At 48.9% G+C, this 8,017-nt stretch overlaps 2 non-coding genes across 2 annotated transcripts; both read left to right on the forward strand.

The window, feature by feature from the left end:
* Positions 1-304: 304 nt before the first annotated feature.
* Positions 305-2,115, forward strand: LOC149574599 (18S ribosomal RNA). Its single transcript, XR_016360647.1, has one exon. It is a non-coding gene; the product is annotated as an 18S ribosomal RNA (ribosomal RNA).
* Positions 2,116-2,825: 710 nt separating this feature from the next.
* Positions 2,826-2,979, forward strand: LOC149574600 (5.8S ribosomal RNA). Its single transcript, XR_016361196.1, has one exon. It is a non-coding gene; the product is annotated as a 5.8S ribosomal RNA (ribosomal RNA).
* Positions 2,980-8,017: the final 5,038 nt, after the last annotated feature.

Raw genomic sequence — 8,017 nt, forward strand, 5'->3', positions numbered from 1 at the left:
TTCTTTTCGAGTAGTGGCGACAGAGAGTTCGAGGGTAAAGGGTTCCGTACGGGATGTTCTTCCCAGGTGCCTATGAACTGAGGCTCCCTATTCGGCCCTCTCTGATCGATGATGGGACACTTTCCTCTTGTGTGAAATCTTTGAGCGTTGCGAGTCCTACATGTGCTGTGAACATCATTCTTGTTGCTTGTGCGGCAGATTATGTTTGGATGCATGACGGAGCGAATGCAAATTTTGGTTTCCCATCGCGGTGGGCATCCCTTGGCTATAGCAGGCCTTGGGGGTCCCCCTCATTGTTAGAAGCTACCTGGTCGATCCTGCCAGTAGTCATATGCTTGTCTTAAAGATTAAGCCATGCATGTCTAAGTATGAACTATTTCAGACTGTGAAACTGCGGATGGCTCATTAAATCAGTTATAGTTTCTTTGATGGTACTTTGCTACTCGGATAACCGTAGTAATTCTAGAGCTAATACATGCACCAAATCCCAACTCTTAGAAGGGATGCATTTATTAGATAAAAGGCCAGCGCGGGCTCGCCTGCTATTCCAGTGATTCATGATAAGTTGACGGATCGCACGACCTTTGTGCTGGCGACGCTTCATTCAAATTTTTGCCCTATCAACTTTCGATGGTAGGATAGAGGCCTACCATGGTGGTGACGGGTGACAGAGAATTAGGGTTCGATTCCAGAGAGGGAGCCTGAGAAATGGCTACCACATCCAAGGAAGGCAGCAGGCGCACAAATTACCCAATCCTGACATGGGGAGGTAGTGACAATAAATAACAATACTGGGCTCATCAAGTCTGGTAATTGGAATGAGTACAATCTAAATCCCTTAATGAGGATCCATTGGAGGGTAAGTCTAGTGCCAGCAGCCGCGGTAATTCTAGCTCCAATAGTGTATATTTAAGTTGTTGCAGTTAAAAAGCTCGTAGTTGGACCTTGGATCTTGACGGTCGGTCCGCCTTTTGGGGATGCACTGGCCCTCACGTCCCTTCTACCGGCGGCGTGTTCCTAGCCTTAATTGGCTGGGTCGCAGTTCCGGCACCATTACTTTGAAAAAATTAGAGTGCTCAAAGCAAGCCTACGCTTTGAATATATTAGCATGGAATAACACGATAGGAGTCTGGTCCTGTTCCGTTGGCCTTCAGGACCGGAGTAATGATTAATAGGGACTGTCAGGGGCATTTGTATTTCATTGTTAGAGGTGAAATTATTGGATTTATGGAAGACGAACCACTGTGAAAGCATTTGCCAAGGATGTTTTCATTAATCAAGAATGAAAGTTGGGGGCTCGAAGATGATCAGATATCGTCCTAGTCTTAACCATAAATGATGCCGACCAGGGATCGGCGGATGTTGGTCTAAGGACTCCGCCAGCACCTTCTGAGAAATTAGAGTGTTTGGGTTCCGGGGGGAGTATGGTCGCAAGGATGAAACTTAAAGGAATTGATGGAAGGGCACCACCAGGAGTGGAGCTTGCGGCTTAATTTGACTCAACACGGGGAAACTTACCAGGTCCAGAGATAGTAAGGATTGACAGATTGAGAGCTCTTTCTTGATTCTATGGGTGGTAGTGCATGGCCATTCTTAGTTGGTGGAGCAATTTTTTTGGTTAATTCCGTTAACAAATGAGACCTCAGCCTACTAACTAGCTACGCGGAGGTTCCCCTTCGCGGCCAGCTTCTTAGAGGGACTATGGCCTCCTAGGCCATGGAAGTTTGAGGCAATAACAGGTCTATGATGCCCTTAGATGTTCTGGGCCGCACGTGCGCTACACTGATGCAACCAACAAGTTTCTCTCCCTAGCCCGAAAGGTTTGGGAAATCTTGCCAAATTGCATCATGATGGGGATAGACCATTGCAATTATTGATCTTCAACGAGGAATTCCTAGTAAGCGCGAGTCATCAGCTCGTGTTGACTACGTCCCTACCCTTTGTACACACTGCCCATCGCTCCTACCAATTGAATGATCCGGTGAAGTGTTCGGATCGCAGCGATGACGACGGTTCCTATCGGCGACATCACGAGAAGTTCACTGAACCTTATCATTTAGAGGAAGGAGAAGTCGTAACAAGGTTACCGTAGGTGAACTTGCGGTAGGATCATTGTTGGTTCGAGACCCGAAATCGTGTAGGGGATGGAGCTGGCCTCCTCCCCGCCCCCAAAATATCGGCGACGTGTGAACACTTGGCCCTACAGCGATGTGCTAGACGGCCAAGCTACGAGTCCAGCACCGTCGAGGTCGAGGGTCACATCGAATGCCCATGATCGAAAGCGTGGATTCCTTGCGGGGCGAAGAAGAGACTCGGATGCCATCTGGATTAGGATCAGTGCCTTCAAACGACGTCTGTGTCAAAGTGAGAGGTCTCTGCTCAATTGCAATTCAGAGGGGGTTTAGGCCTCATCCCCCACTGCTGAGATTTCATGGTCCGATCGCGTGTGCGACGTTGTGCCAGGGATCCGTCGTTTCGACGGCAGCAAATCGGGACTGCCGCAACCCCCTGTTGCCTTGCCCAGGTGTGTTGACTTGTCGCTTGGAGCATTTTGTGTTTAGGAAGGGTTCACTCGCATGATTTGCGGGGTAGGGGCCCCATCCGTTGACACGGCTCTCCCATGCATCGCCTCCCACCTTTGCGAGGTGATGGGGTAGGGATACACCACAGCATTCCTCGTCGCACCCATTGGGTGCTCGAGGTTTGGGATGTGTCAACCACCCAACACACGAGTTCATCATGCACCTTAGAAATCCAAAGAATGAAGCGCGAGCCAGCGCCTTGCATGCTTGGGTCGTCAAAAGACAAAAGAAAAACAAAATCACAACTCTCGGCAATGGATATCTTGGCTCTTGCCACGATAAAGAATGTAGCAAAATGCGATACTTAGTGTGAATGTCAGAATCCCGTGAATCATCAAGTCTTTGAATGCAAGTTGCGCCCGAGGCCTCAGCCAAGGGCATGTCTGCTTGGGCGTCGCACTACAAAAATTTTCCCTCCCCAGTAAGGAGCGGAGATGGCCGTCCGTGTTCGCAAGTGGTGCGCGGTCGGCTGAAATGAGCACGAGGTTCGTCGATCCATCGCGACAAGTGGTGGCTCGCAAAGGCCGGTGTTGGTTTGCGCCGATCGAATGATTCCTCGTGAGGAACTTTATTCTACGCTCAGCGGCCCACTACAGTGCGGGCATTGCTGCATCTCTACCACGTCCCCAAGTCAGGTGTGAGTACCCACTAAGTTTAAGCATATCAATAAGCGAAGGAAAAGAAACTTACCAGGATTCCCCTAGTAACGGTGAGCGAATCGGGAAGTGCCCAGCATGAAAATCGACGGCCACGCCTGTCAAATTGTAATCTATAGAAGCATCCTCAGCGAGAACAGAAATCTCGTGTGGAACAAAAGGGTAAAAGCTCATTTGATTTTGATTTTCAGTACGAATACAAACCATGAAAGCGTGGCCTATCGATCCTTTAGACTTTTAGAATTTGAAGCTAGAGGTGTCAGAAAAGTTACCACAGGGATAACTGGCTTGTGGCAACCAAGCGTTCATAGCGACGTTGCTTTTTGATCCTTCAATGTTGGCTCTTCCTATCATTGTGAAGCAGAATTCACCAAGTGTTGGATTGTTCACCCACCAATAGGGAACGTGAGCTGGATTTAGACCGTCGTATGAGAGGAACTGTTGATTCACACATTTGGTCATTGCGCTTGGTTGAAAAGCCAGTGGCGTGAAGCTACCGTGTGTCAGATTATGACTGAATGCCTCTAAGTCAGAATCCACGCTAGATGCGACGCATATCTCTCTCCGGCTGCATTGCAACCCGCAGTAGGGGTGCTCTTGCACTCCCAAGGGCCCGTGTCATTGGCCATCTCCGATTGGCGCACTAGCCCATTGGAGCAACCTTGGATATTAATTTCAAGTGGTCGACGAGAAGAATCTTTTGCAGACAACTTAAATAAGCGACGGGGTATTGTAAGTGGCAGAGTGGCCTTGCTGCCACGATCCACTGAGATTCAACCCTCTATCGCCTCGATTCGTAAAATGTTTTTCGACCCTGAGGCGGGTGGGGTTTGTAATTTGCGCGAGGGCGAGAAAATCTCCCAAGTGCCAAATTTCGAGTGGGGGTGGGGTTTGCAAGGTTTTTTCTTGCGAGCTCGTAACAATCTCTCAGGTGCCAAATTCTCGGCAGGTGGGGTTTGCAATTTGTGCGAGTGCGGGAAGATCTTCCAAGTGCCAAATTTTGGGCGGGTGGGGTTTGCAATTTTTTGCGAGGGTGGGAAAACTCTCCCAGGTGCCAAATTTTGAGCGGGTGGGGTTTTGTGAAAATTTTTGCGAGGTTGAAGAAATCTCCCAAGTGCCGAATTCTCGGCGGGTGGGGTTTTGCAATTTTTGCTGGCGCGGAAAAATCTCCCAAGTGCCACATTCCGGGCGGGTGGGGTTTTGTGAAAATTTCTGCGAGGGCGAAAAAATCTCCCACGTGCCACATTCTGAGTGGGTGGGGTTTTGTGAAAATTCCCGCGAGGGCATAAAAATCTCCCAGGTGCCAAATTCCTGGCGGGTGGGGTTTGCAATTTCCGCCAGGGCAGAAAAAAATCTCCCGAGTGCCAAATTCCTGGCGGGAGGGAGGGGTTTTGTAGAAATTTCTGCGGGGGCAGAAAAATCTCTCGAGTGCCAAATTTTGGGCGAGTGGGGTTTTGTAAAATTTCCAAGAGGGGGAAAAAAATCTCCCGAGTCCCAAATTCTGAGCTGGTGGGGTTTGCAATTTTTGGAAGGGCGAAAAAATCTCCCAAGTGCCGAATTCCCCGCGGGTGGGGTTTTGTGATTTTCGCGAGTGCGAAAAAGTCTTCCAAGTGCAATTTCCATGTGGGTCGAGTTTGCAATTTTTGTGTGGGTGGAAAAATCTTCCAAGTCCAAATTTTGAGCGGGCGGGGTTTCGTAATTTCCAAGTGCCAAATTCCGAGCGGGTGGGGTTTGTAAATTCCGCGAGGGCAAAAAAATCTTCCAAGTCCAAATTTCGAGCGGGTGGGGTTTGTAAATTTTTGTGAGGGCAGAAAAATCTTCCGACTGCAAATTCCAGGTGGGTTCCCGGGTTTTGTAATTTTCGCGAGGGCAGACGACTCATGTACGTGATCCAAAATCGGTCAACTTATTTTTTTGGTTAACGCCCAAAGTTTTGAACTCAAATCGAGTTGGCTACCCCGACTCGAATTGCCTCCGAATTTTTCGCACAACCCATGCCAAAGTGCTCGACTTGATTCTAAGTGCCCCGAGTCATGTACATGGTCCAAAAGAGGTCAACTTTTTTCTTTTTGGGGTTAATGCCCAAAGTTTTCAACTCGAGCCGTGTCGGCAACCCCGACACGAATCGCCCCAACTACCCGATCCTCGACTCGAATCGCGTCGAGCCTTAACTGCCTCCAATTTTTTGCACGACTCATGTCACCGTGCTCGACATGATTCTAAGTGCGCCAAGTCATGTGCGTGATCCAAAGGTGGTCAACTCTTTTTTTGGGTTAACGCCCAAAGTTTTCAACCCAAATTGTGTCGGCAACCCCGACTCGTATTGCCTCAAGCCTTAACCGCCTCCATTTTTTTTGCAGGACTCATGTCACCGTGCTCCACTTGGTGCCTCGAGTCATGTACGTGATCCAAAAGTGGTTAACTTCTTCCTTCTTTGGTTAACACCCAAAGATTTCAACCCAAATTGTGTCAGCAACCCCGACTCAAATCGCCTCGAGCCTTAATCGCCTGCAATTTTTTCGAACCACTCATGTCACCCTGCTTGACTTGATTCTATGCACCCCAAGTCATGTACGTGATCCAAAAGTGATTAACTCTTTTTTTGGCTAACGGCCAAAGTTTTTGAATCGACTCAGCTACCCCGACTCGAATTTCCTCGAGCCATAACCCCCTCCATTTTTTTTTTTTGCTCGACTCATGTAACCGCACTCACCTTGATTCTGAGTGGCCCGAGTCACTTACGTGATCCAAAACTGGGTAACTTTTTCCTTTTTCTTTTTTTTGTCAAGTCCCAAAGTTTTGAACTCGGATAGAGTCAGATGCCCTGACTCGAGTCATCTCCAAATTTTTTGCATGACTCATGTCACCGTGCTTGACTTGATTCTAAGTGCCCCGAGCCGTGTACGTGATCCAAAAGCGGTTAACTTTTTCTTTTTGGTTAACGTCCAAAGTTTTCAACCCGACCCGCCTCGGCAACCTCGACTCGAAGCGCCTCGAGCCTTAATGGCCTCCAATGTTTTTGCACGACTCATGCCACCGTCGACTTTTCGCTTGAATCATGTCACCCAGGGCACCTCGATAATACGTGACCCGAGCCCTGTGCGCGATCCAAAACTGGGTAACATTTTTTTTTGAACTCCCAAAATTTCATTCTTTTTTGCCTTATGGGGCCTATCATGATCTCTTTATATAATGAAAATTCTCAAATCGGATCGTTTCGGCTACCCTACCTCGAATCTGGCTAGCTAGGCGTAATGCCTCGAGTCGGCTCGGCAATACGTGAAATGAAACTTGTGCATGATCCAAAAGCGGGTAACTTGTTTTTTTTTTTTTTTTTTTGTAATGCCCAAAATTTAGCGCTTTTCACTGTATAGGGCCTCCCATAATTTTTTTTTTTTTTTTCCCCTTGTCGACCGACTCTGGTGACCCAGTCGGGTCGCCCGAGGCTGGGGCGACAGAGTCGGGTGAACCAAGTTGGGTTGACCCAGGCGTGCGATCTTGACTGGGGATAGCAAGTCGATTCTATAAGTTTGCTGGCCAATTTTGCTAGCCAGGTCGGCTCACCAAGTCATCTGACCATGTGGTCTTTGCCAAATCAAGAATTGACTCTTTATGTCCACTCACAGCTTGTCAAGCCGGCTCACCAAGATGACTTACCATCTCGCCTCACCAGGTCACCTATTCTTTAAGACCGCTCACCATGTCGGCTCCCCAAGTCAGCTCACCGATTCGACTATTCAGGTTGCCTCACCAAGTCGACCCCTTAAGTTTGCTCACCAAGTTAGCTCACCAAGTCAAATCACCTAGTCATTTTACCACCTTGCCCCAGCAAGTGTGCTCACCAAGTTGCCCCACCGAGTTGCTTCTCTAAGCCCACTCACCATGTCAGCTCACCAAGTTGGTTGTTCAAGTATGTTGCCAAGTCAACTCTTTAAGTTTGCTGACCAGGTGAGCCCGCCCAAGTCACCTCTTTAAGTTTGCTCGCCAGGTCGGCCCGCCCAAGTCGCATCAGCGAGCTAACTCGCCGAGTCACCTCACGAAGTTGACTCTTTAAGTGCACTCACCAAGTCAGCTCACCAAGTCGACTCACCATCTCACCTTGATAAGTTGGCTTGCCGAGTTACCCCACCAAGTCGTCGCCTCTTTAAGCCCGCTCACCGTGTCAGCTTGTCAGGTCGGCTCACCAAGTTGACTAATCAAGTAGGCCCACCAAGTCGCCTCAAGGTTAGCTCCTCACCATGAGTCGCCTCACCATGTTGAATTAATGAGTCGCCTCACCATGTTGACTCTTTGAGCCCGCTTGCCAGGTCACCTCACCAAGTCGAGTTGAGTACATTGCCAAGTCGACTCTTTAAGTTCGCTCGCCAGGTCGACTCGCCAAGTCAGCTCACCATGTCATCTCAACGAACCAACTCGCTGAGTCGCCTCACCACATTGGCACTCTAATTCCACTTGCCAAGTTGCCCCACCAACTCGCCCCATTAGGCCCACTCACAACCTTGCCTCGTTAGGCCCACTCTCACAAAGTTGACTCTTTAAGTCTTCTCATCAAGTCGAGCCAACAAGTACTCTCACAAAGTCGACTCTTTGAGTCCGTTCATCAAGTCGCCCCACCAAGTACTCTAACCAAGTTGATTCTTCAAGTGCATTCATCAAGTCGCCCCACCAAGTACTCTCACCAAGTCGACTCTTTAAGTCCTTTCATCAAGTCACCCCACCAAGTACTCTCACCAAGTCAACTCTTTAGGTCCGTTCATAGAGTCACCCCACCAAGTCGAC

This window comes from Cupressus sempervirens, chromosome 2, assembly GCF_028749045.1.
Source record: "Cupressus sempervirens isolate cs-2001-9-10 chromosome 2, ASM2874904v1, whole genome shotgun sequence".
In the NCBI taxonomy this organism is placed as follows: domain Eukaryota; kingdom Viridiplantae; phylum Streptophyta; class Pinopsida; order Cupressales; family Cupressaceae; genus Cupressus; species Cupressus sempervirens.